The sequence below is a fragment of the Neopelma chrysocephalum genome, unplaced genomic scaffold, assembly GCF_003984885.1.
Source record: "Neopelma chrysocephalum unplaced genomic scaffold, ASM398488v2 Primary Assembly neopelma1_59, whole genome shotgun sequence".
NCBI lineage: Eukaryota > Metazoa > Chordata > Aves > Passeriformes > Pipridae > Neopelma > Neopelma chrysocephalum.
Genome location: NW_020897714.1, coordinates 24,285,350 through 24,312,866, shown reverse-complemented (window position 1 = coordinate 24,312,866; position 27,517 = coordinate 24,285,350). Strand labels below are relative to the sequence as shown.

Here is a 27,517-nt window from a genome sequence, read left to right as displayed (position 1 = left end):
TTGAGCCCATCTCCAAACCCTTGTTGCTGCTGGGAACGAAACCTCAGACTGGACCGAGGATCTTCACTTGTGCCTGGTGTCTGGCCCCCTTCCTGGCAGCTCAGCTCTCAGAAAAGAAAAGGGGCTGGGATGGGTTGTCCCAGGTGGCTGGTCTGGGGGAGCCTGCTGGACCACTCTGAACTTGGTTACTGGGCTTTTTGGTTGGATGAAATCTTCCTCTGTAGCTTAACAAACCTAAAAGTCTCTAACACATTTTAGATGTAATTACATCCTTTATGACTTTTCATGTTTTGGGTTTTTTTATGGCAATTTCCTTCCATCTGTGTTTATGTCCAGGATAAACTTGTCAGCATGCCTCCTGCAGAGCTCAGGATAGATTGGTAGATTCAATTCTTGCAAGTCTTCTTACAGAACAACCTATTGTAAGTTTCTCAGACATCTTTAAAACCCAAATTCCAAAATAATCTTTGAACTTTTGATTCAAAGTGGTTGTGATAACATTGCAAGGGGGCAAGAAAGAGTGAGCCAGGCAACAAGTTGCCTCTTGGGACCTTAGGTCATCAAAACTCTCTTACTTTCTTGTTTCCTTTAAAAAAATTATCTGCACTTGGCTACCTCTGATTTGACAGATGGGGGTTCCCACAGCCAGGGAGAGCTCAGCACCAGAGATTGTAACAGTCTTGGGTAGGGCCTGGGAAAATGCTGAGCACGCAGAGAAAGCCAGTGTCTCTGGGAATCTGCTTCCTCAGCTGCCTTTGCTCGCACTTTCAACAGCACCAAATACATCCTGGCCTGAGCATGGGCCTGTGTCTGTATGCCAACCTTCTACAAGGCTCAGGGGTAGGGAAGCTGCAGACCTCTCTGCTTGCTTTTACAGCTGAAATGTTTCAGTGGTAGAGGAAGTAAAATCTCCTAGAAAATGCCCCATTATTAAGCTGCAAGGGGAAGCCTTGTTGGAAGGGCAGAAGGCAGGTTTTTGGCTATTGCCATCCCTTCCAAGGGTGGGATTTCCAGCCTGTGCATGCCTGTGCATTAGAGTGTCCCAAAAGATGCACTGGAGTTGCAGTGTGAGCTCTCCCAGCCTTGGCAATTGGCCTTAGGCAGAAACCCCACTGGAAAAGCAGAGATTATGGGAATCAGGTCAGCCTGATTAGCAGCAAAAGCCTGTCCGGGGATATAAACAGCCATATGGGACAGGCTGGCTGAGCCCCCTGGCTACAGAGACCTGATTGCATATCAGCAGTGGAGAGCCACGTGCTGGACTTCAACCAAAACTGGATGTCTGTCAACCAGAACAAATCCATAGCTGGAAAGTGTCAGATCCTGAGCCTGGCACTCAGGAGTGGCAATGCAAGGAGGGAAGGATGAATGCAATTAAAAGGCTGCAGGAGGCAGGGAAAGTGCCAGCTGGGTGCTGGTGGGCTTTCATGGGAACAACAGTGGGTCCTCATTTCTGCAACCAGGGATGCTGAGATGAATTGTGTATCTTTTTTGGTCAGAAGGATGAGAGAAGTGCCCTGACCAAGGTTTGACATGAATTACTGAGGATTCTATGAAATTTGAAAATGCTTTGGGCAGCGGGAAATTTTGGAAGCTGACATTCTGACAAGAACTTCATGCAGATTAGAGCTGAAATCAGACAGAGCCACGTAACGGGCTTTTGCTGGTCAGTAAATTCTGGCCCCTGAGGTGCCAGAGGCCCACTGCAGAATAATGGGTCCCAGCTGAGTCTATGGCAGAGGTTTTGTGTTCCCTGGAGTATGTAGAAATAGCCCTCCTCCAACACATTTCAGAAACCTCTTCCTTTGAGGATTGCAAGACTGCCAGAAATGCATGCTGGATGTAGCAGATAGTTGTTAGACAAATTGCTTTGGGATTTTACAGTGATGTGAGACTTTTCTCAAAGAACATAAATTAGGACTAATTTTCTCTAGTGAGGAATGGAGTAGGTCTCAACAGATGCACAAGGCCTGGCATCTATTTGGGAACTGCATCCCTTGATTTTTGGTTGCTAGGGGTATGTAAGGTACCTATAGTGGAATATGTAATAATAAATGCTGCAACAGGAGAAAGAATATTACAGCCCAAGCAAAAATACAGTAGCTACAGACAGCCAGAGATGCCTAGTGAGTGACTTTTTTTACTGAGAAGGCAACACTGGCTGTTGACTTGCTGTTTCAGAAATAGAGAAATAGCTGTACCTTCCCAGTCAGGACGTTTGGCAGCAGAATCTCTATGAAAATGCTGCTAAATTAGGGGAGATCTTATGTAGTATTTCCTGCTCTGTAGAATAATTTAAGAAGCGTAAGAAGACAAATATTGGCCAGCCTGTCCCATGGTGATGCTGGGAAACCTGTAGGTCCCATCTCTCTGTGCTGCTCTGGGCAAGTGACATGGCACATCCTATCTAACCAGGGGTGTGCATACTTGGTCAGCAGGCTGTGTTTGGGTTGTCTCTTCTACTTGTTTTAAACAGAAGTCTGCACAACAAAAAAGGTGCTTTTAGAGGTGGAGCAACTGAAGAGCGTGGGCATAGTAATATTCATGTGTGTGAATGAATTTGCACAACTTGCTTCTTGTCCATCCAGGGAAAAGGTCATTAACAGCTATAGACAGGGAGCTGATTCTGTGTGTGTCTGTCTGTTCGTGTCTGCCTTACCCTGCCAGTGACTTCTTGCTTCTTTTGCCCACAAGAAGGAGACCTGGGATGAGGTTATAAAACCAGATGTTTATCATTGCAAGTCATGTGACAAACCACCTGTTTAGCTTTCTCTTGCCACATTTCCTCAGCTCCGTTTATGTGCAACCAGGCAGTGTGTCTGCAAACAGTGCGGGTGCCATCCGCCGTGATTTCTGTGTAGATGGCTGTCTTTGTGCCACAGCTCTGTCCCTTGGCTAGGGAAGAAGGGCTGTCCCCTGTGCCATACAGCACTACTTTTGCTGCCACTTCCTTGGCTGTCTTCACAGACCTGACAACTCTTCTACCACCCCAAGGCAGACCAGGTGCACAGCAGACCACCGATGTTCCAGCCACAGACCCATGGCTGTGGCTGTTGACACTGGTGTGCCTGGTCAGGGCTTCCTTCTCACCCTGACTGCATTGCCTTGGGATACAGGAAGCTTTGAGGGCCGGGATCTATTTCTTCTCTGACAACGCAGCACCTCCTGTCTTGGTCCACTGCTGAGAACTGTCACAAGACATGTCATAAATAACCAGGTATATTGACACAGCATTACAAAGAACAGCATCCTAACCTGGCATCTGGATGCTCTCTGGTAGCTCTCAGGGACCACTTGGTGTAAAACTAGTCTATTCCATGACAGGAGTACCAATGGGGCAGATCCCAGTTCTGTTTCCTGCCTTTTCTTTACTGTGTCAGTAAAAATTCACTGTCTCAAACTCAGGGTTTTTTTCTTAAGCATTTTGCAGGGAATTAGTAATACAGGCTATATGCCTAAATAAAGACCATACAATTATATACAAATTCTTGGCCTGAGACCATGCTCGTAAATAAATCACAGATGAGGAACTGAGTCTGCTTTAAAAAAGCACTCCCAGGGTCTTGAAATGATAATTATTGTGATCAAAAGGGAAGCTGTTACAGACAAATGAAGCACTCTATAAAGGCTGTGAAAGAGGTTAATCAAGATGGTTCACCCCAGTCTAACTGTATAAAGCATGAAGTGGTATAATTAAATTCAGAGCCTCTACAAGCAGCAGTCCTGTGTTATATGAAGTTTTGACAGCTCTAGCAATACACAATAGAGAAGTTTGCTAATGTCCTGTAGGAAACCCTACAGTGAAACTTAGACCAGAAATCATTGGATTACAAACCTCAAAGGCAGATGTATAGTAGATTGGGAGAAAACAAAATATCTAGTCCAATCTGGTTTTAAATAAGTTTATCTGGGGTCTGTAATTCCTTGGCTTCAAGGGTATCTTATGTAATCAAAATAATTAATATGTGCATCTCTTTGGCTCTATGGGCATCTTAGGTGATCAAAATAGTGGATATTTTGATTTCCTAGGTTCACCTGCCTAACTCTGGGCAAACTTTCACATGGATCAGGCTTCAGCTGTTGAGGTTTCTGCAATTATTTAGTTTTTCACAATAAGTTGAAGTTAGTTAATTCAACTTTTTATTCACTTGTCTGTGATGAAACAGATCAAGTCATGTTGAAATGAACAACTTTTGAGGACTGCTGTCATGGTCTGTCTGAATCTTCCAGATTTACAGGACAACATACTCTGTATACTAAACTATTTTATGAGCTCATCGAAAAAGAAAGAAACACAACAAATAAGGGCTCAGTCCCCTTTGCATAGACTAGTCTACCATGTGAATTCACTAATTCATCACATAAGTCATGAGGTTTCTTTCTAATTTACAACTTGCAACTGACAACTTGTAACCCCACTGAGGTGCTGATGAGCAAAATAGTTACCTAACTTGTGGTGAGATGCTCATGCTTCCTCTTCTGTCATGGTACCAGTATCCCTGCTACCACACTGGGAAGCACAACAGCCCCAGCATTGCAACTGCTGTTGGATCAGATTCCAAAACTTTTTGCTTTAACTGGTGTTTTTATACCTTCCAGCCTGGAAGTTTAGTCTGTGCCGTTTCCATGAGTCAGTGGATTCTGATAAAACTGCCAGACAATCACCATACAAAGACAATGGCTGCAGGAGACAGCAATCTGCATGTGGTAATGGTGCTTTATCCCTTCCTGTCCTGACTATTTGATATTATTTTAATGACACAGCTCCCAATATTACATCAGACATGAGCTGTGTTAGCCAAAAAATCTGACCTTATCACTCTCTCCAAATATCTGAAAGGCAGTCGTACTGATTTGGAGATCGGCCTTTTCTCCCAGGTAGTAAATGAAAAGAAGAAAAGGCCTTAAGTTGCACCAGGAGAGGTTTTAGATTGGATATTAGGAAAAAATTCTTCACCAAAATGATTGTCAAGCATTGGAACAGGTTGCCCAGGAAAGCGGTGAGTCACCACCCCTGGAGGTAGTTTAAAGATGTGTAGACGTGGCACTTAGGGGCATGGTTTAGTGGTGAACTTGGCATTGTTAGGTTAAGGTTGGACTTGGCGATCTTAGAGGTCTTTTCAACCTAAATGATTCTAAGAGTCTATAAAGCTTTCCCAGGAATTGTCAGGTTGGTGAGTTCCAAACTCTGAGAAAACCATCAACTGAGTTTCATATGAAGACAGTAATTTGCTCTCTTGCAGCCAGACCCCAATTCTGGGGTTCAGACCCCAATTCTGGTTCAACGCAGCCACCATTTTGCAATATCTGGTCAGACAAAAATCGATTTTGAAGTCATTGCTACTATAGCCACATCCAGGATTGGAAAAAACACCTCCGTTTTTTTTCCCTGAATATCAGGAGCAGTGTTGAGGATTGGTATGCATTTATTATACATCTGCAGAAGGCAGTTGATGGCTGTGGCTATATACTGCTCTAGAGCTGTTCCTGTGTTATTTTATCACATTGCAGACAAATTGCTGCTGGATTTCTGTAGACTCATTATTTAACCAGCTGTCTTCTAGTGTTTACATTTTGTTACCATTTCATAAGACTGGACTTTCTCTTGTACATACTGCCACAGGCCTCTCACTGCTTAGTTCTAAAATATTGCATACCAATGACCTTGATGAAGGACACACAAACTGCTGTGGAAAGATCACAAAGTCATGGAATCATTTATGTTGGAAAAGATGTTTAAGATTATCAAGTACAACCATAAACCTAACACGGCCAAATCCACCATTAAACCACGCTCTTAAAGACACAGTGACAAACTCCATGGGAGTGTCTGCATCGTATAGCTTTGAGCATCTTCATCTGCCAGTGGTGAGGGCTTAAGAAGCATTTTGGCACACAATTTCCTGCTGCTCTTTTCTGCCCTCTGTGCCAGCATACTTATTTGTGCAATGAACCAGATCAGGGAGTTCATTGGGCTGGAAAATAACTATTTAAGCAGTGCTGACCCCAATGGGTAACTGTTGCCTCCGATGTTAGACTATTTTTACAGCTGTACTGTGTAACATCTTTGGCCATGATTACTTTTCTCACGGGCGTCCCCTTGCACTGCTGAAGTGAAACAGAGGAAACAAAGCAGTGCTTTGTTATTTACAGTTATTTTCTGTTTGCTTATGATGGCGTGGACCTGTTTTACTATAAAGGATTAGCCTTTAGATATAGGAAGTAACCTAAATCTATGTGAATGTTGGTGGTGACCAAGTATGATATTTGTAGATAGCCACAGACCGAAGCAGTTTATTTTTCCTGGCAATAATCAGGCTGCTGTGTTTGAATGCAGCCTGTTCCACAGTAATTAATGAAAGTTCACCTGTAAGGAGGGCAGAATACAGTATGTGGGAATGCAACTACAGTAGGTACTACTTATTCACATGTAAGCAGAGTTTTCAGCACTGATAGCATAAGGCTGTAACCCAACCTTATATTCCCAGTCCCACATGGAAATTAAATAGTTTGATTTTTTTTTTTCAGAGCCTACCTCTGTCTGGTCCTATATGGATTTATTCTTGTTGAAAGTGCTTTGAAAAATTAAAAAGCTAATTATGCTGATGTCACAACTTTCTTATTTAAGAAATTCTCACTATGGAAATGATATTTGTTAACACTTTTGAGTGTTACAGTTGCCTGCAAGATATTTTAGTACTCGACCATAAATGATGAATGGGGGACTATCACAAGCTCGTAAAACATTTAAAGGTGTGTACTATAGTTACATGCTACAGGAGTTTGCAAAGCCATTAATAGGCAAGGGAGGAGTGACTTTTGTGTAAAGTCTGGCTTAGTATTTAAGATCCCCTCCCCAGCCTGTGAAGTTTATCGGGTGCCTTAGTGGACTGACAGCCTAAAACTTTGAAGAGGTGGACATCTGGTAGTGGAAATGGATATCATCTTTCTGCAGGCAGTAGAGGCAACTGACACAGCTTGTCAGTGTTACAGAGGACATAGTGAAGGACTAGGGAGTGATGGTGGATGGGCGAGATCCTCTTTTGAAATCTATGTAACATTCCCTGCGCAACACTCAGATGCTGCCTTGCAGGAAGCCAAGCAAGCTGTGTTCCTGCACGAGAGCCAGAGACATGGTGATGGCCACGGACACTCAAAGCCCTTCACCATGTGCTGGTTGTTCTTCATTTGACCTGGGACTCAAATCAAACTTGATTTCTGCCAGGAAATCACACCTGTGAGCATGTGCTGCTGCTTAACCAGCACAGCCCATTTGCACATTGAGGCTGAGTCCTGGCAGGAGCACCTTCACTTGCCTGGTGGGAGGTGAACCATGGAGGGCCATCCAGAACTGTTCTGCAAAGCTAACTAATGGAGCAACCCTCAACAAGAGACAACATAAGAAGGAAAAGTTATTTTGCTTTGTACAAACCAGGTATCACTTGTGCACAGTCAGTCTTCTCATAGTTTTACCCACTCATTCTTTCTACTAGGAAACTTGAAGGTGTGTCTACATACAGTGTGTCCAAGAATATTTGTGGTGACAAAGGGTCAGGGAAGCTAGCTAATTAGAGCTATTTAGTTCTCATAGTGTCTTCTGGTCTTCCGGGTTGTTATTAGAGGCAGCCATGTGGTTGGTTTATGAATGTGTCTTTTACACCTTTCAAAAGATGCCAATGACTGGATCCTTTGTCTCTCCCTCTGTCCCACCTTTGTGAGTCATTAGGCAAAATTGCTGATTAACTCATTGGTCTTTTGTCTCTCGTTCTGGGTGTAGGCTGCTGTATTTAGGCTACCGATTGTTTTTTTCAGTTTTGGTATTTATAAACACTGCAGATAATTGTTCTAGAGACTTTATGACCTACAAATTTAGGTGCCATTAACACATGCTTGTCTATCATCCCTTTTTCTTCCACTTCTTCCTGTTCTCCCACATTCACACATTTTCTACTTGTGCTCTATCCATACCAAGGCTGACATTTCTCCTACTGCTCTTCACAGAACTAAGTGCAGGGCTTCTGCTGGACTTGGGATCTAATGGGTCTGCAAAGGCAGAGGACTGAGGATGCCATTTTCTATTGATAAGATTTCCGGCTCGTTACGGCAGCAACTCAGACTTGTTTCTGCTTCACAGGGAGCAATGCAAATATGAACTTGTAAAATTAGAGATAGCTCATGTGAATGTGCAGGATCACGATAAAAGAAGCTCAGTACACTTGTGTCCTTCAGGATAATCTCCTTGAGGTTTGTAACGAGAAGTCCACCAGAGCAACTTTAGAGGTGTAGACTGCTGTAAGATCCAGAGCATCTTTATAACTTCCATGAGCTAGTGTCTTCAGGCCCTGGAGTGGCCATGGGTGTCAAGGAGTGAGCCATGGATGAAGTTGAACCTTGCCTGCTGTACAGTGCCAATCTTTCTAGAAGTGTGGGAGAATCAGCTGAACCCCCTGTATCTCCCCAGGCCAGCAGCAATGTCCCAGTAAGTGCATCAGTGTGGGAACTCACTTTGTCAGGAAATCAGCGATGGGCTACGAGCCCAGGAAAGCTACAACAGGCTCTACTGCTCAAGGGACACATTTTGGCTGGCACAGAGGAGAGGCTCTCTTCCTACCAACAAGGAGGAAGGGCCCAAAGGGATGCCATAGCTGTGGCTATGGGAGGAGCAGGAATACCAGGTTGGCTGAATGGGACGGCCATATGCTCCATGCCGGCAAGACCACAGCAAGGCAGGCTGGATGTAGTGGCTATAACTGCCGTCATTTCATGGTGCAAGGTAGGAAGTCAGGAATCTTCTGGTGGCAGCTGTGAGCTGTGGCCAATGGCATTGCTCCCCTGTTGTGTGCTGCAGCCAAGTGGAGCAGCCACTCAAACCCTCGCTGAACAGCTCCAGCACTAACACGTGAGGAGCTGTGGGAGCAGCATCTCCTGCAGGACTGCCTGGTTCGTTTGAAGGAATACTTCCCTGATTCTGGTTACACAGTGGTCCTCTCTCTTTCAAGCAGTAGGTTTGGACAGGTGGTTACTAGCTTTTTCAGGGAAATGCCTGGTCAGACTTAAGGCTGCAGATGGCCCAGTGGGATAGACTTGCCCCAAAATAATCAAGGGCAGAGATTCACTGACTTGCCAGATGGCTGGCATGGTATTCCTGCAGGAGAAGGGGCTTCAGCTTTGCACCAGGATGGAAAAAGGAAATGGTGATAGGTAATTTCTTCAAGAGGAGACATAAATAGGAATCCAGCACACAGGAATGTGGGCTTTCCTGAAAAAACAGATCAGTCCTTTGTCATCTCACACTATTCCAAACCATAAAATAAGAAAAATGACATGTCCTTTCAAGGAAGTTGGAGACATTAATTAATGTTTGTGAAGCACTAAGAAGTATAGCAATAAATTACATGGGTGATCCTATGAGGATATTACTAATTGTGTATTCAGGGCAGAGTTTGAGTAGGATATAGTAAATGAGGCATGAGGCCATGCACTTAACAACGAGGATAAAACAAGCTAATGAATAGTTGCTCATTAAATGTATGCCCTCCATGTGCACAGAAAGGCCAAAGGTGCCATGTAAAAAGGTATATGTTATCCTGTAATTAAAGATTTTACAGTGCACATAAGAGTTACAAGTTTAATTTGTCTGGGAAACTTTTAATCAGGTATTTCCTACCGTCTGAGTATCCAACTTTGCAACCCTAACACTCTTTGAACATAGGCTTTTTATGGAATTGTTTAAATATTGTGTTTCTCATGCTTCTTTCGCCACACTGGCAATGAGCTCCTTCTCTTGTGCTGCCTTTGCCGACTGGAACAGACTAAATGGCTTCCTGAGTTGCCTGAAATCCCATCACCATATCCCATCTTTTGAACCTAGAATTCCTGTACACCTTTCTCATAAAAGAACTCAGTCTCATTTCTTGACCAAGCTTGGCTCCACTAAACTTGTGTCTCTGTCAGGTCTTGTCTTTACTTCTCTACTGTGTTTTTATACTATAAATACATGAATCTATAAGATGTCAATACATCTGCCTACATTTATTAATATAAAATGAGACCATAGTGATTTAGTATTCTGAAGTTTTCCATGTCAGATTAATTGGTTCAGAGAAGTGTTTAGTTCAGTCTACATTAGGTTTTAATGAAATAGCAGCAAGCTGACTGGCTATATATAGAATCTCAGACTGACTGTTCTCTTTCTAAAGAAATTTGAATTCCAGTATCCCACTGAAAATAGTAAAGGTAAATAAAAAGCAGAGAATCAGATTGCTTCCAGAATTGGATATCCTCCAATATGTTTCAGTTTTCTATTGTAGACATATTATAAATACAGTCAATAGAAAATAAATATCCAATAGTAAAATGGATACAGAGCAAATGAAGTATTGATACAGCAAGCACATTGATTTCAGTGCCTTTGCTGTTGTTTAACATGTACTCGCTGGATTTGACCCAATATGTTCTGTTTCTGAAACAAAAAAATGTAAGGATTTGGAACAGACCTGCGACACAATGATCTCTCTGATCAGCACTTTAAATAATGGCTTTTTAATATAGGGTAGAAATAACAAGTAGTGCAGGGGATGTTTTGACATGGCCATCAGCAGAAAGTGGAGATGGCATTTGGTGTCCTTTGTGTTGTGCTTTTGTTTCTAATATGTCTTTACTCTAATTGATCTTGTGGTTTATTGCTTTACAACTTTTCTTAACTCCCTTGAAGCAAGGAAGCCCTGCAGAGAGACCTCAACAAATGAGAGGGCTGGGCAATCACCAACCATATGAAGTTCAACAAGGGGAAGTGCTGGATTCTGCACCTGGGATGGGGCAATCCTGGATGTACAGACAGACTGGGGAATGAGATGCTGGAAAGCAGTGCCATGGGAAGGGACCTGGGGATTCTGGTTGATGGCAAGTTAAACGTGAGTCAGCAGTGCCCTGGCAGCCAGGAGGGCCAACCTGTCCTGGGAGGCATCAGGCAAAGCATCTCCAGCCGGTCAAGGGAGGGGATTGTCCTGCTCTGCTCTGAGCTGGTGTGGCCTCACCTTGAATATTGTGTGCAGTTTTGGGCACCACAATATAGGAAAGATATCAAACTGTTAAAATGTGTCCAAAGGAGGGCCATGAAGACAGTGAAGAGTCTAGAGGGGAAACCATATGAGGAGTGACTGAGGTCACTTGGTCTGTTCAACCTGGAGGAGATGAAGGGAGACTCACTGCGGTTACAGCTTCCTCATGAGGGGAAGAGGAGGGGCAGGCACTGATCTCTGTGGTGATCAGTGACAGGACCCAAGGGAATGGCCTGAAGTTGTGTCAGGGGAGGTTTAGGTTGGATAGTAGAAAAAGGTTCTTCCCCCAGAGGGTGGTTGAGCACTGGAACAGACTCCACAGGGAAGCGGTCACAGCACTAAGCCTGAGAGAGTTCAAAAAGTGTTTGGATGATACTCTCAGGCACATGGTGTGACTCTTGGGAATGGTCCTGTGCAGGACTAAGGGTTGGCCTCAGTGATCCTTGTGGGTCCCTTCCAACTCAGCATATTCTATGATTTTGTGACTATTTTATCAGATATTAGGTTTTGTTTTCTACAAAATTTAAATATATCAAGCATGTTGGTTCTTCTTGTCACTCTGAATTTTTCAAATTGGCACCATGTAATTTCCCTTTGCTTTGGATAAGGCTGTTACAGTGATGCTATCTCTGCCTTCCTGAGCTTCCATGGCTTTGCAGAGATAACAGATCAAATGTTCATATCCCACGATTTTTCCTGGGACCACAGAACCAGTGATTCTTTAGACACTATAAACTCTCCTAATTGTAAGATTCTCAACCTGAAAAAAGACAATAATTCATGTGCTATGTGAATTCAAAATTCATTTGTACAGTATTCACTGCATTCTGTGTTCTTTTAAAGAGAAAATAACCCTAAGAAGCATATAGAAAAAATTTAAAGAAACCAACCCTTCCCTGCTGACAAGCTAATTTATAGCGTTTTAAAAATTACAGAATGAAGTAAAATTATTTTATTGCTTTCTTTCATCATTATGCCACAGTACTAATTATGTTCTTGGTATTCTAAAGTCTATAATGGTATTTCCTGTTGCTGAGTTTCTATTTCTTCTTCTTAAATTAATTTTTTGAACAGTGCTTTATGCTTCTAGTCAGGACCTGGTAGCAGACTATCATCTTACAATGACACCGGTGGGTAGGTTTTTATCTACTGTGAAGATAGAAATGATGGAACAATGATTGCATAAAATAGAAACAGTAGAAAAATTATTAATATTTTCCAGGATGATCAGCATATGCTGCCACAGAGTGAATATGAAATCATCACATTTTAATATGGAAAACCAATGAAGTCTAGAGCATAAATAATACAAGTTATGCAAACGTATCTCTGCATGCATATAAGAGACTGGTGTATGGAAGGCCCTACATTCTGAAGGATACTTGCTTTGCTGCAATCACTGCTTTGCATAGACTTCAGTAAGAGTGACCTTTTATTTCAGACACTATTCCCAGATGGCTTCAGAAAGATCTGAGGAATTTCAACCAAGGAACGAGCACTTCTCTGATAAAGATAGACCCACTGCCACAGCTCTGATAAGCTCAGGGTTTAACATGGAACAAAGGGTCATTGCTGTCTGGTCTGGGAAGCGTTAGCAAACTGCATGCAAACACAGGCAAACTTAAAAATAACAACCAGTTTCAAGGTGCTTTCTGATCACTGCTAGAAAGAGATGCATGAAATATGACTGTGTTCTTGTTAAGTGTATAATAAAGTTATTGAGACAGAGAATACACAATCGAAAGATTAACCTCCAAGGAGAAACAGTCCCTCATGGGAATCAAGCTTGCGTTACTAAAGGGAGTGCCTTATGGCAATTTAGTCCACAGACCAATTGTAATAATACTTCAAAAAATGTTTTAGTGCAGTCCTTGAAGTAACGTTGTACCTTTTGCCATGGCTTCTAGGAGGCTTTTGGCAGCTGGGGATTTCTGCACAGAAGCCATTCCTGAGACACCTCTATGACTGGAGCTGCAAAAGGTGATGGCAAAAGGTTTGGCACTCCGCTAGCTGTAATGCTTCCGGGGACGTGCTGGAGACAAGTCCTTGGCCAGGGTGGAGTGGTGAGTTAGTGCAACTCCTTTTCCCTCTTTGAGCAAAGCTGGGGACCAGGGCCAGACGTTAACAAATGCTGAGCCCATAGGAAATTTCAGTGTTAAAACTATTACGGAACACATTAACGCCTTAATGAGGTCTCCAAACATAGGATGCCTGTCCTTAGTACAGTTGCCTGGCAAAATTTAGTGTTTTGGGTTCCAACCATACTTCCAGCAATTGCCATAGGCTTGTTTGGAGACACTGTCAGACATGACCGGAATCCTTATGTTCTTCTCCATATTTTTCTCTCCATTCACTGATTACAGGTCCAATTCCAATAAAACCATTGGAAATCACACCCAAATATTTGGCAATGGAAACTTAGCCTGTTCATTTGAAGCCAATGTAGCATTTTTCCAACATCTTTCAATTAACTATAATGAGGAAGTTGTTTATGTTTTTAATAAGTTGATGGTAGACAGTTTTATTTTTAAGAAAAAAAACTTTTTTTTTCTTTTTTTCCCTCACTAAGGTACAAGATTTCTGGTATTGACTGAAACAATGCATAAGTGAGGCAGATCATGGCAAGATTTTGTTTGAAGAGCTTTGTCACTGTCTTTCCTGTCCTAATCACTACCCTATTTAAACATTCAACCTCGTCTGCATGAAACCACTAAGTTAGACAAATTATTGCAGTGATTTTGTCATACAAGCAAGTGCTTTAGGCAAATTTAGATCATCAGAATAATTTCTCATTTTCCCCACATTTATAAAGATATTTTGTATCTTACTTTGTCTTGTTGAGAGTTATTTTAAGAGGGGCCTTGTAATAGAAAAGGAGATCTGTCATCAAACCAGTCATTTTTCTGGCACACTGCACTGCGAGTAATGTAATTGCTTAAATAAAAATGGTGCAGCTTTAACATCTAATCACTCATTTTTTTGCCTTTCATTCTAATAATGTAAGACATAATGAACTCGTGGTAGATATAGTAATACCCCATAAGTATTTCTATAGGATTTATGTTGTCATTTAATATTATTTCAAAGAACAAAACATAATTCTTGCCATTTTGCTCCGTTACTCATTTTGTGATTTTTATGTTCTCCCACTATCACTGAAAAGAAATGATCAAATTAACCATTTTAACAAGCATTTGCTAGTTGTGCCTACGTACAATTCATTTCAATGACTAGTGAAATCAATCAAATAATGGGGCTTAGTCTCCTTTCCCTGAATAATGACTTCAAGGAAGATCCACCTCCCTCTCAGGGAAAGAATGGATAGCTGGGAATGCTCAGGGGAATAAAAGGGTTTAAAGCACCACACATAAAAGGCTGAGTAGAGGAGTCTTTGAAAATAAATGCAGGCTTCAACAAAGGATGAGAAAGAAAAGGGTACAGAGGGAGCTGCTTGGTGTAGATATGGATGGCGCATACAGAAGAGGTTACTGAGGCAGTGCATAATACCCCAATCCAAGGGCAAATGGGCTGTAGGTGAGGGGTTGTGGGCTGAGGAAAATGCATTTTGATGAGGAGCACAGGATGTGCAGAGGCTGGCTGTGGCTAACAGGGTAACGAAGAGACCTGAAAAGGAAGCCAGTCTGGAAAATTAAACTAATTATCTCAAAATGAAGTGTTTGTATTTCCACTAGTATACAGTGACATATTCTTCACAATCAAAAAATTATGGTGACAAAAAGAGAGATGGGGCCCATATTAATATTTTTTAAATGACAGAAATTATAACAGTTCTTTTCCGTTTTTTCCATATCTCATCTTTAGATTTAACTGAAAATAAAAGGCACCTGATTTCTCATCAATCCAGAGTGGTGAAAAAAAATCATAATATTGCCTCACAGTTACACACCTTCTGTCTGGATTCTTTGCATTTGTAGCAAAGTCACACTGGAAGATTCTCTTGGAGGAGGACTGAAGTAGGCTGTAGCATTTCTAGTGAGTGCTTACATCCACTTCTCCAGACAACAAGCAAACACAGAAATGATCAAAGGAGTTGGTATGTAACCTGCTGGCTGCCGTCTCCTTAGGTTAGCATCCTTTGAGTTCAAAAGATTGAAAACTGCCTATAATTATTTTTAGCCATTTTCTCAGTTTTTGTTATCAGTAAACTGTTGATACATTAAGCATGTAATTAAAAAGGAATTGAGCAGGACTTCAGTGAAGTAGCAGATTTGAGCTGTTGTAGCTGAAAGACAGATTTGATGTAACATGGTGTCATGGTTTAATCCTGGCTAGCAAGGAAATACCATGCAGCTCCTTGCTCACTGCCCCACCAGCGGGACTGGGGAGAGAATCAGGACAAAAGCTTGAAAACCGGTGGGCTGAGATAAAGACAGTCCAATAGGGAAAGCAAAAGCTGCACACATAATCAAAGCAAAGCAAGGAATAAATTCCCTGCTTTCCAGGGAACACCAGGCAGGTGTTCACCCACCTCCAGGAGAGCAGGGCCCCATTGCATGTTAACTGTTACTTGGGAAGACAAACTCCACCACTCCAAACATTCCCCCACTTCCTCCTTCTTCCCCCCTGCTCTATATACTGAGCATGATGTCATTTGGTATGAAATATCCCTTTGGTCAGTTTGGGTCACCTGTCCCGGCTGTGTCTCCTCCCAGCTTCCTTGCCAGCGTGGCAGTGAGAAAAACAGAAAAGGCCTCGGGTCTGTGTAAGTGCTGCTCACCAATAACAAAAACATCTCTATCTTATCAACTCTGTGTTCAGCACATATCCAAAGCACAGCCCCATACTAGCCATTGTGAAAAAAATTAACTCTACCCCAGACAAAACCAGCACACGTAGTTAACATTTTTGATTTTGTTAGTGCTAACAACTTTGTGGAGATATGCTAAAGGATCCTCGCTGCCTGACAAAATTCCAAAAATGTGTGTTCAGCCACCTCCAATTATTGAAGCAGCAGTTGAGTCACAAGACTTACTCATGGATATTTGGCTTTACTCTCCACCCGAGATTACCCAATGGACTAGAGCAGCCAAGGGGCTGACCCGGTACTGTAATGGCAATGTTTTAAGGTCTGTTTTTCTAGGAATGTTTGCAGTGCTCTGGGAAGATCTTGTTTGAGCAGTTTGATGTCACTGAAGAGCATAAAAATGCAACTGTCCCTCCATAATACTTTGTTGAGGCTCAAATTCTGCAGTGTTTTTTGAATATGGAATACAAATTTTAAAATAAGTGTTAATATTGGGACTATGTTGACTGTGACAGATAGACAGGATAACCAGTGGTGGGCGCAAGACTTTTGGATGATGAAGGACATCATCAAGGCCCTCTTCTGTGAGTTGGTGCCATACCTTCACCATCCTCACATGAGATTTCAGAACCCATAGCTCTGTCCAAATAAATGACTGCCATCTTTTAGTCTTGCAACCTCCAACCATTACTCCTTGGTCACTAATTCCTTTGAGGTGATCAGGTACACCATGGGCAAAGATGTTACAGAGATTTTGTCTTCAATAGTGCTGTGGGTGGCATCTAAGAAGGTCTCCAAGTCTTCCTAAATTGACAAGAATCATATTCTCCTTCTGCTTCCAACCTACTGCAGATACAACTACATACGTTGTAAGGCTTTGCTCAGCCTCTGAGATTACACTGTGTTACCTTGCCCCTTGAGAAACTCCTCTTTCTTTCATGATACAGGTTTGTGGAAAACGTCATATCTTCGGGGTGCAGACTGCAACTACCTGAGCTTTTGGCAGGGGTAAGAGGGAGCTTCCAGAGGAGACAGAAGTGTGGGGGAAAGTAATACAGAAAGGACGGGTTCAGCAAGAGAAGACAGGAGAAATGAGAAGGGAAATGTTTCAGATCTGAAATCTGGACGAATGAGGATAAAGCAGCAGGATAGACACTATTAAAGCAGTTGAGGATGGGCAGCTGGCAGCAAATAGGAAGATAAATGCTGTACCTGACCATGCAACCTCCTTCAGAGTTTGAGGCCACTCTTCAGGGAATGCAGGTACCTTAGTTATGTGCTGGAGGTCCTTGTGATGCAAAGTCCACACAAGGATTTAGGACTAATTACTCCACTGAGCGTTGAAATGCTGTGGAGCAAAGCTCCTGGTCTGGTTTCATTCAACAGGAATCTGCTTTGTGGCCACCAACACCACTCTGAGAAACCAGCTAACGTATGACAAATGGGGACAGTCTGACTATTTGCTTCAAAACTACTCTATTGCTATGAACCAAATTACTAAGAATGGCTATGACTTAAAAGTACCTGAATATGTCTGTTCATGACCATGATCAAGAATTACAACTATTATTTTTTCCTTAAGGGTTCTACTTAAAGTTATATGATTAAAAAGAAATAATATGATTACTGCTTACTGTTTCTGGCTTCCTGCAAAATGTTGAAAAAACTAAAAAGAACATATTGTAAACAGAACAGTTTTGCAATAACACAAAGAACTGCATTCATACTTTGCTTTTCTGCCATGCTGTAAATATTTCAAACCCAAATAAGTTTGTGTAGTAGCTGACAAATGTATTGTTTTTGCAAGTATAAATCTTTGAACAATGTCATCTGCATTTTTTAAAAAAAGATGAAGTAAATTAAGAGAACTGCAGTCCTCAGAAAGAGAGGAAATAGTAACCATCTTTGAAACTTGATTTCTATATTTGCACCACAATAGTGAATTATTTGCATATTCATTAACCAAAGGTTAACTTTTGTTGATTTCCTAAACTCTAAAGAATAGAGTCTGAGACTTCAATTTCGCAGGTGTCTGAAGCTCTGCAGAACTGACATTGATAAGCTCTATCATCTTGAAAACGAGTTCTTTTGTAGCTTTCATGTAAGTAATTTTCTTTCATGTTCTAGTTTTGCTAAGTTTAGCTGGGGTTGAGTATTTCAAACCATGACCACGTGGGTAGTTATGACTAGAAAAAAAACTTCTCCGCCCTTGCTCTCCACCTGCGTCCTGTGCACCAGCTGTGATCTAGAAGCTGTGGGGCTGGTTTAGATGAGGGAGAGGGGTTTTCAGCAGCCTTGGAGATCCACACATATGCCTCTCTAGCTCCCAGACTGGCCTGAATCCCAGCATCCCTCAGCACACACAGTTCATTTTGTTTCTGTTGGGTCCCTACCCATGTAGCTGTGCCTTTTCTTAATTAAACTCCATCTTCATGAAGGCTTCAGACATCTTCTACAGTAGATCATCTCCTTTTACTTATCATGCATGCTTCTATTACTCAGGCAGTAGAAATAAGCAGGGCAGACTTGGTTTAGTTTAATATGTAATGCAGCTTTCTGGAATCCCCAGAATATAGCAATCTCATCCTCTGTTGATAATAATCATGAAGTCAGTCTTTAAATGCAGGATTTGGATTGCCTGTTGATGATTGCACCTGTTTGTTACCTCATTCGTGGAAAGTAGAGATCAGAAAGATGCATTAACATCTTTTGCTCCCTCAGTGTAGAACCATTCTCTCTATTTGATTTTTTTTTCCTTAGCCTAGCTTATCAAAAAGTTCATAAAATGGTGCCAGGCAGGAGAGTTCACTGTTAATGAATATTCTTTGATGCAATATTTCACTACATTTTTATGGATGAATCTACAACTGAACACACTTTTTTTCCTAGTGAAGATAGATTATAAAGTTGTGTCTGGCAAAAGGGGTTTTCCTATAACTTTTTCCTTTTATGGATGATGGTTCTCTGCACCTTTTTCTGAGAGCTCAGAGTTGAACAAGGCAAACCAGTAAACATAACCAGAGATCTGGACTGCAGAGCAATGTCCTCACAATAAGAAACTGATAGGGGCTGTGGCAGGAAGATGAGAGATGTTTTGGGGAACCTTTGAACCTCAGCTGTGTTTATCGTACAAACTGTCACCAATGGGGCTGCACTGTGAAGAAGTGCAATCCCTGAGCTGGGCTAGTGGAGAACTTCAGTGTTATTCCACCCAAACAGCAAAACTTCAGAAAGCGTGTCTGTATCACTCCACTATTTTATTGAACTAAAGTCTTGGTCCTTCAGCTTCTCTCAGCAGAGAGAAGCTTTCCTTTAAGTGGAAAATGGGAGCCAAGAACGATTCTTGTACCTGGGAAAGGCCTGGAGACAGAGGCTTATTGAATTGCAGTGTGAGATGAGGACTGGCAAAAAGAAGATCCTGATTGGTACAGTTTGTCACTTCTCTTCCTCTATAAGTCAATGCCTTTCTCTGTTCATGCTTCAGTGATTCTCTCTCCCATCGGGCTCAAATTCTGCATCTCAGCAGCCAGGATGTATGGGCAATAAATCCTGAATGCAGACAAGGGGTACTTAAGATCAGGAATCTCAGCCCAAAGGATGAACCAAGAAGCTGGAGTTGATGGCTGAAGTTTGCCAAGATTCAGAGGAGCTGACAGCTGAAGTTTGCCAAGATTCAGAGGAGCACAACAGCATGCCAGACCCTTGCTGGATTTGAGTGTATCAGCCTGGTAATTGTCCAGTAAGGGGGCCTAAACTGCAGTGCTGATTTTATGGTACAGTATCACGATTAAAGTGGTTTTACTACACAACTCATCTCAAAACCTGACCAGTTTTCAAGCTAATGTAGGGCAAGGCCTTGAAGACAAATAACATTGTATTCATATAGTGCATTTCTTTTTACCAGCAAACATGAAAAAAGCACATTGATTCCAGATTACAATGTCAGAGATACATGAAGAACATCTGTCACTATGACAGAATCATAAATCATTGTGCTGAAATCCTGACATGCCTTTTTTCATTGGCAAAGTAATTTTTTTAAAATGGGATATAATTAAGTTGCTTAGCGCCACACATTATCTATTTTAAACCTGTTATTTTTCTCATGTGAAAAATGTCAGATGAAGCACACCAGTTTTGTTTTGTTTTTAAATGAAGCTAGTAAAAAAAAATGACTGCTATATACTGCAGCAATTCAGGGTGCTGATAAGAATTGTCCCATGTGAAGACATTATAAGGAAAATAAACCTGTGAGTAAATGAAACAGTGCTGTAGGTGTACCAGCAAACCATCCTGATGTGAAAGACAGATAAGTAGTAAGAGACCAGTATAGCTGCATCAGGAATTCTCCAGTGACTCGAATATTAAAAAGGAAATTCTACAAAGAATGAAAGCAAGGGCATAGAAGTGAGATGAGTAATAAAGCAGTGGCACAAACATCTAGGGATAAAACTAGGAAGAATCAGTCACAAAATTAGTTACAACTTTCCTAGAGTAAAAAATGGAAGAGGTTCTATAAATACCAAGAAATTAGAGGAAGAGAAGTGTAGAGGGACAAGTAATAGACACACTGAGCAGGGTGAAATGTTTTATTATTTATTTTGCTACGTTCTTTACATGCACATAAACATTAATGACAGGTACTTAACAACACCATTTTTTTAACAGGGAAAAGACATATGCTAGAATAGGGAAAAAAAAAAACAAGTAAAAGAATGTTTTGACTAAGTTATACATACGCAAGTTTCTAGAGGTTGCTGAAATTCACTTAATACCTCCTGGGCTCTTGACTTATCTCTGAGAGGTCCTGCAAGAGTCGTTAAGTCACCAGGGCCTACAGCAACTATGTAGCCTAAGATGGAAATACAGTCAGCAACATGCTTCCAATTTTGGTAAGGATCAGACATCTGATACTACAAAATACATTTTGAAAATTATTTTAAACCACACACCCGGTTGGTTTAAAAGCTTTATCTTCTTTAATTCTTGCCATCATGGAACATGGTTTTAAAAAAGGAAAGGAAAAGAAAAATTTGGTAAGGTTTCTTAAATGTGACATTAACAGCAGGCTCTGATTTTGACACTATTAAGAAGTGGTTGGCTGCAGCCCTGGTTTGCAGGATTATAACCATTTCTGCTTTTAAAAATGGGAAATGAAGAACCTAGGGAATTACAGAGTACTCAGCCTAAGTTCAATACTGAGAAAGATAATGAGACAAATTCTTGAGAAGTAAATTGATACACGCCATGAGAATAAGGTGATAAGAAGCATCCAACATGAATTTGTCAAACTAATCTAATTTCCTTCTTGAATAAGGCAACTGGTCCAATAGATAAGGAAAAACAGTAGAAATGACCATATGTTGACCCAAGAAAAGCTTTTGACACTGTCCTGTATGCACATAAATGAACTGGGGAAAGCTGTTTTATTTGAAATCACATTCTAATTCAATCCACTGTTAAAAGTAAACCTAATACCTGGTTGTGAGTAGCTGCACTAGGGGGACGTTGAAGGCGTCTTGCACAGCTCCTAAAGGATAGGCTTCTGTTCAATGTTTCAATAAAAGCTTAGATGACAGAATTAGAAATAATGATATACTTATAAGCCTGGTAGGTGGCACCATGTAAAGATTTGCAAAATGTGCTCAAGGACAGAATTATTATTCAAAAATATCTTGAGATGTTCTGAAGTCCAACATTAAAAATTTGAATAAGGACAATTGCACATGACTACATTTGGGAGGATGAAATCAGAAGCATAACCACAGAATGGCACAGCAGATAAAGATCTAATGATTAATGAGGGCCATGAATGAGTCAACAGTGTGGTGCTGTTGAGGAAAAGAGATAAATGTAATCCTAGATTCTCTTGAATTGTCTGCTTGAAACAGTATATGAACAGTGAATGTAAGACGAGATAATTAGCATGCTCTTCTTGGCACTGGTAAGGCCTCAGCTAAAATAGTGTTTTACTCTGAGGCACCATAATTTAAGAAATATGTAGATCAGCTGGAAGAAATCCAGAGATCAACTAGGATGAAATTTGGAAAATTGGATCCATAAAGCAAGGTTGAGATTTTTAGTTTTGTTTTAATCTAAAAAAAAAAAAAAGGTTATGTGGGGTTCAACAGTCTTTGAGTACATAAAAGGCTAATATAAAGAGAGTAGTTCTATGTTTTTTCATGCCCACTAATGATATGGGCAGAATGTGAGGAAACCTTTTTTTTAGGTGTACTATAATAGGTATTACAGTAACATGTTCTAACTAGAAGAAAAGATTATTGCTGAATATATTACCCAAAAAGGTTGTATAATCTCTATCATTATTGTTTTTAGATACATATCAGAGGGACTGCCATCCACAGTTATCAAGACAACTATGTACTTTCTTCAAGGTTAGGAGATGGACCAGATGAATGTATTAGGTGGCCAAAATCCCTGAAGCTGTGACAAAGTGTACAAGTTTTTGCAAGGTAATCCATAACAGATCTTCACTAAGAAAGCGTTTGAAAATACCATGTGTGGTTCTGGGCACATTAATATGCTATTATGGAATATTGCACATGTTGTTCTCTGGTCTTTTTAAAAACAAAACAAAAAAACCCCAAACAAAACACCTTTGTTTCCTTTGATTTTGTGTTGTGGGATTTTTGGTTTGTTTTTATTTTACCTCAGGAAGGTTAGGTACATCTTTGATTAAAAATATTGAGGAATAGCAGACTACATAACCCCTTGAGATTTCACCCAACTCTACATTTCTATGATTCATATACAATCTGCAGTATTTTTTCTTACCCGTTGAAGAGCTTTGCAAGCAGAAGTTAATTATTAACCTAGTTCTTTTCCCAGGGCAGTAATGACCTAATCATTTATGATAGTGCTCAAACGAGGAATTAAACAAACATATCCAGAATAAACACAGATCAAATAATCTTTGCCAATGGAAAAGTACAAAATCTTGTTTTCAGGTCAGTGAGTGTGCAAAACAACAGCACAGATACAGACCTCAGCAAAACTAACAAGTCAGAATTTCTCAATCTGTGAGAAATTCTGTATTTTAATAATTATTTTAATTCAAAATTTTAGAATGTTTTTCTAATTTGGAAAATTTTAAAAATGGGAATGAGAAAAAACGAGATTATTTTGGAAAAGTTGGAAAGTTTTGAGGACTTGAATTACAACTGAATATTTCAACATTCAAAACCCAAAATATTGCAGTCATGTTGTACCTCATATATATATCTTAAGTAGGGGAGCACAGAACTCAATTATACACAAGAAAATGCCAACCAAAATTACTATGCAAATAAAGCAGCATTCTGTAAAATTACATTTTTTTGTATTAGCTCAAAATAAATCTCTTTAAAATCATACTCCCAAGGGAAAACTGAGCAAAACTATTTATTTTTCCTTTTTTTTTTAATTATTTAAAACTAAGTTTTTCAGAAAATAAGCTCTTTGTTAGAAATTCAAATCCATATAAAACTTTTGACAAATTCTAGTCACTACTCAATATAAAAATAGCTGGCTCAAAAATGTTTTCTAGGGAAATCTGTGCTCATCACAGTCGACTGTGGTGTTGACTGAAATATGACTGTAAACACTGGAAGTTTTTGCATTCACCATTGTTATTTTAGTCTAGTAAAAGATGATCATAAGACTCAAAGATAGGGTCACGATAAGATTATGACTTTCCAGAAGTGCAGAAATATTTAGGTTTGGTGTTAACTGATAAGCCATACTTCAGTGAATATCCACTGGTCCTTTTGTTCTTTTAAAAATATGCATGATATTTAGACACCAGAACAATGATTTCATACTGCATGAGAACTTTCTCTCTTAGCAAACACTGGAACTTGTGAATGTTGCCGTGCAAATGGGTAAATATTGACCTAATGAATCTGGCTAGCTTCAGGTATACCATTACACACCCCAACCTTTGGATGAACAGCAGTAAAAAAACCTGCAGAATTTCAAAGATGCCAGGACAAATCTATCAGGTGTCAAGGACAGCCTTAATACTAAAGCCCAGAGGGACAATTAGGCAATGGGAGTCGGAATAGATGGTCTTTAAAAGTCTCTTCCAATCCAAGCTCTTTTATGATTCTATGACCCAAGAGAAGAAAACTCAGCTCAGCTGACCTCGCTTAGAGCAGCCCTGGTGAGGCAATTCTGTTGCTGGGACCTGTAAATCTGAAGGTAGACTGTTTGGTTTGCAGGCCAGGATGTTGCGTACAGCCCCATTGCACACGCCAACAACCTAAAGTGTCTTAAGCAGCTTAAGTAGCTTTAAGCAGCTTTGAAGACTTAGATACTTTAAGCTTATAAAGCAGTTTAAGCTGCTTAAACCGCTCTAGGACTTTAACAAGGGCCCCATGATGCTGCTCCTCACCAAGCGAGTGAAACAAAGGTGCCTGCAGCTCCCTCACCATTGGCTGGAGGGATGGAGCTACAGGGTTGCCACAGATCCAGCCAGGAATCTGCTGATATTGATATATTTTGTCAATGATGATGTATAAAATAATGTAACATATACTTTCTCCCCTTGGTTAACTCAATGTTTCTTTCTTTTTGTAGCTACCTCCCTTTTCCAACCACCTCTGTCCCTTTTTTTCTATTTTTGCCCATTTAGCTCAGGCTCTTTCAGTATCTCTTTCGTCTCTAATTAATTCTTCCTAAGGAGATCAGTGGACTGCTCTTGCTGCAGTGATACACTTTTATGAAGAAAACATGTCTTGATTCAGCCTATTCAATCCACAGAACCGTGCTGGGGGTAACCGTTCATTTGTATCACTATGGTTCAACCTAAATCCAGAACTTTTTTCTCAGAAGAAGGGCATGAGTTGATAGAAGCATTATGAAAAAACCCAACTGTGTAATCCCAGGAAGTACTGGTGCCAGCCATTAGGTTATCACCTACAAAAGCAGGTAACCAGATGGGATAGCATTGTTCAGAAGAAGGAATACAATGCAGTGAATCTGTGTTACATTTTGGAGGTTTCAGTAAGGATGTAGGAGGAGCAAGTCTGGGGACAGCTGTCCAGAAAAATGGGTAAATGTGTCTTCCTACACTGATAATCTCTTGGGCTGAAAGGACTTTGTTTTTAGTTTTTACTCCATCTGTCTGAATTTGGGGTATGCTGCACAAACCACAAGTCATCCTGTTCTTACCAAAGGATATAACACCCCCTCCCACTTACACACAAGACAGCAAGTGTCTGTTTGGTTTAGTGAAAATGGACTTTGAACTGCCATGTTAATAACTAGAACAGTGGTGATGATGTACTGGAGCACTTGAGCTGGATGCGGTGTCTTTGGTGCTGAGGATTCACTCAGGCCTACATCATCCCACTTTTCTCATGTTTGAATTCCCTTTCTAGTTCCTTTAGAAGGAACATTCTCCTCTTCTATTTCATATCCCTCACCTGTTTCCTGGGGCCATATCTTAACTTCTCAGGTGTTGTCTCTCCATAGTCCTCAGTTTAAGCGGGCCCATATTTTTCACAGGCTTATGGAATCCATCACATGCGACTTTGTATATATCACACACTAATCAAAATTTAGCTACGAAACGTAACTCTAAAGCTTATCATACTCGAACAATGTGTTCTAAAGGCTTGAGGGTGTAAGCAGAAAGAGGGATAATGGTCAGCCTTACTCACTGATCTATTTTTTGCTGATTATCTATGTTATGCATTCCTAAATGACGTTGCATATCACCATAGTGTGAATTGAATGCACACCGTGTCCAGTGTGACATATTTACACAAGCAGCATTTAACACTTTTTTTGAGGCTTGATTTATACCAAATGCAATTTTTTTTCCAGTAGCCTGAAAGCATGTTTGTCTCAATCTCTATTAAAGAAAATGATTTCTAGCGTGATCTATTCTTTTCAAGTCATCAATGCATTTTAATCTCTTTTCCCATTTATCAAGCCATTAATTATTACTTCCTTCAAAATGTGTTACAATACCCTACATATGATGCCAATAGGATTCACTAGCTTGTGATTGAATTATTTGTTTCTTAAGTATTGGTTTGATATGGTCCCATCAGGTGACACCACTGGTAGTTAACAGATATATTCATAGTGGAATACTGGAACCACTGGAGCTGAGTATTCTTGGGTTCATGCCTTGTGTCTATGTCATCCTCCCAGTAGTTCCAGGTCCTTCTAAAACTTCAGCCAGTTTTGTAGGAGAAAGGGCAGGTTGTTTGGACTACCTGTGGGCTTTGTGATCAGTGGGACAGTATTAGCTGTTTGGTGTCCATACAGCTCTGGGGCTGGAGAAGATGAGCTGCACCTGCCATTCCCTCAGGTCCAACAGTGACTTGGGTCCCATTCTCCTCTAGGAAGCTGCTCATTTGCATCAATGATTAATGATGGGAATTAATAAGGTTAATTAAAGTTAATTATAAGCATGGAAAAGTAATCTTTTTCAAATTCTGAAAAGCTGTATGTGGTCACCTATTCATAACTTCTGTGTTTTCTTTGAAATATTTTTTATTACATCTGAGAACAAAAAGGTCACATTCATGTTACAAGAGAGTTTGGGTAGTTTCAGATCTGAGGGATTTTTTTTAATATTTGTAAACCAGAAAACATATAACACCAGGCATCAGGTGATGTATACAGGCCACAGTTTGGCAGACATTTATGCTTATGCCCAAATTTCAGTTGGAACTTCATTTCCTTTGGCTTCCAGAAAAACTTCAGCGTACGTTAAAATTGCCTCTGCTGATTTGAGGTGATAGCAGCACTGCATGTTTGTATGCCTTGATAAACAGCTGCGCGTGCGCCGAAAGTATTCCATTGACTGCGTTGAGCCTGATGGGGTCACACATTTCTGCTGATCCATTCACCACTGGAAAAAGAAATTTTTCAGCGCTGCTGCTGGACTAAATCACCAAGTGCTGGCAGGCTGCCGGGGTTGTGTTGCTGGGCAGATCATCAGGTGTTGGCCAGTCACTGAGGGCTGCTCACACAGTAAAAATGTAGAGGACAGCAGACTCACCCTTCCTTCCTTCCCCAGACTCATGACAACTGTCTCCTTGATGTGTCTGCAGGATCACAGCTGACCTTGCTACAGGACAGCATGGGGCTTCACAAGACAAACTGTCACTTTTTCTCATCTCTCCATCTTCTTCAGCATTTTCTCCCAATCCTTGACATTCCCACCATTGTTTAATTTCTTTTTTTAACCATCTTGTTTAGCTGGAATAAACGGATAGCTTATTTCAACTTCAAAAAATATCTTCCCTTTACACTTGTTCCAAGTTATTTTTTTCCCATTTTCTTTTTTTCCAGCTTTGGTGGCTAGCTTCTTTGCTAATGGATTACACAGTGAACTGCGTGAATCTGTTACACGTCTGTGAATACTGTTTCCCTAGATTGCAACACCAGCCCAATTCTTTGCTCTGCTGAAGTCATCCTAAGAGGTGGGTAATGTTTAGGATTTTAGGAAGAAAGCCAGAGTTTGCACTCTACCAATATTAATTTCGTGCATTCCCCCTTGCATTCTTGATTCTGTAATTGGGCCGTGCTTCCACCTCCACCCATATCCTGCCTTGACACACATCCACGTGCGGATGACAGGGGCAATGACGGGTGAGTCAGCCAACCTGCAGGCTGAGTCACCCCAGGAAGGCAGGCCGTCATCTGGCAATTAGGATGGAAAAGGAAGTGTGCC

General features: G+C 40.8%; 2 long non-coding RNA genes across 3 annotated transcripts in view; one reads left to right on the top strand and one right to left on the bottom strand.

Annotated features, from left to right (window-relative positions):
- Positions 1 to 270: 270 nt before the first annotated feature.
- LOC113966172 lies at positions 271 to 3,167 on the bottom strand. Its single transcript, XR_003533732.1, has 3 exons — positions 2,970 to 3,167; positions 2,428 to 2,480; positions 271 to 417 (listed from the first exon to the last, which is right to left on the bottom strand). It is a non-coding gene; the product is annotated as an uncharacterized LOC113966172 (long non-coding RNA).
- A 9,813-nt stretch (positions 3,168 to 12,980) lies between these two features.
- The window catches only part of LOC113966170, a 35,712-nt gene continuing 21,175 nt past the window's right edge, over positions 12,981 to 27,517 (top strand). Inside the window, exons 1-4 of one of the 2 annotated variants that reach the window (XR_003533728.1) lie at positions 12,981 to 13,123; positions 14,996 to 15,114; positions 22,162 to 22,298; positions 27,136 to 27,266. This is a non-coding gene — a long non-coding RNA (uncharacterized LOC113966170). Of the gene's footprint in view, positions 13,124 to 14,995; positions 15,115 to 22,161; positions 22,299 to 26,693; positions 26,823 to 27,135; positions 27,267 to 27,517 lie in introns of those variants that run through there. The other variant, XR_003533727.1, reaches the window with a different exon arrangement.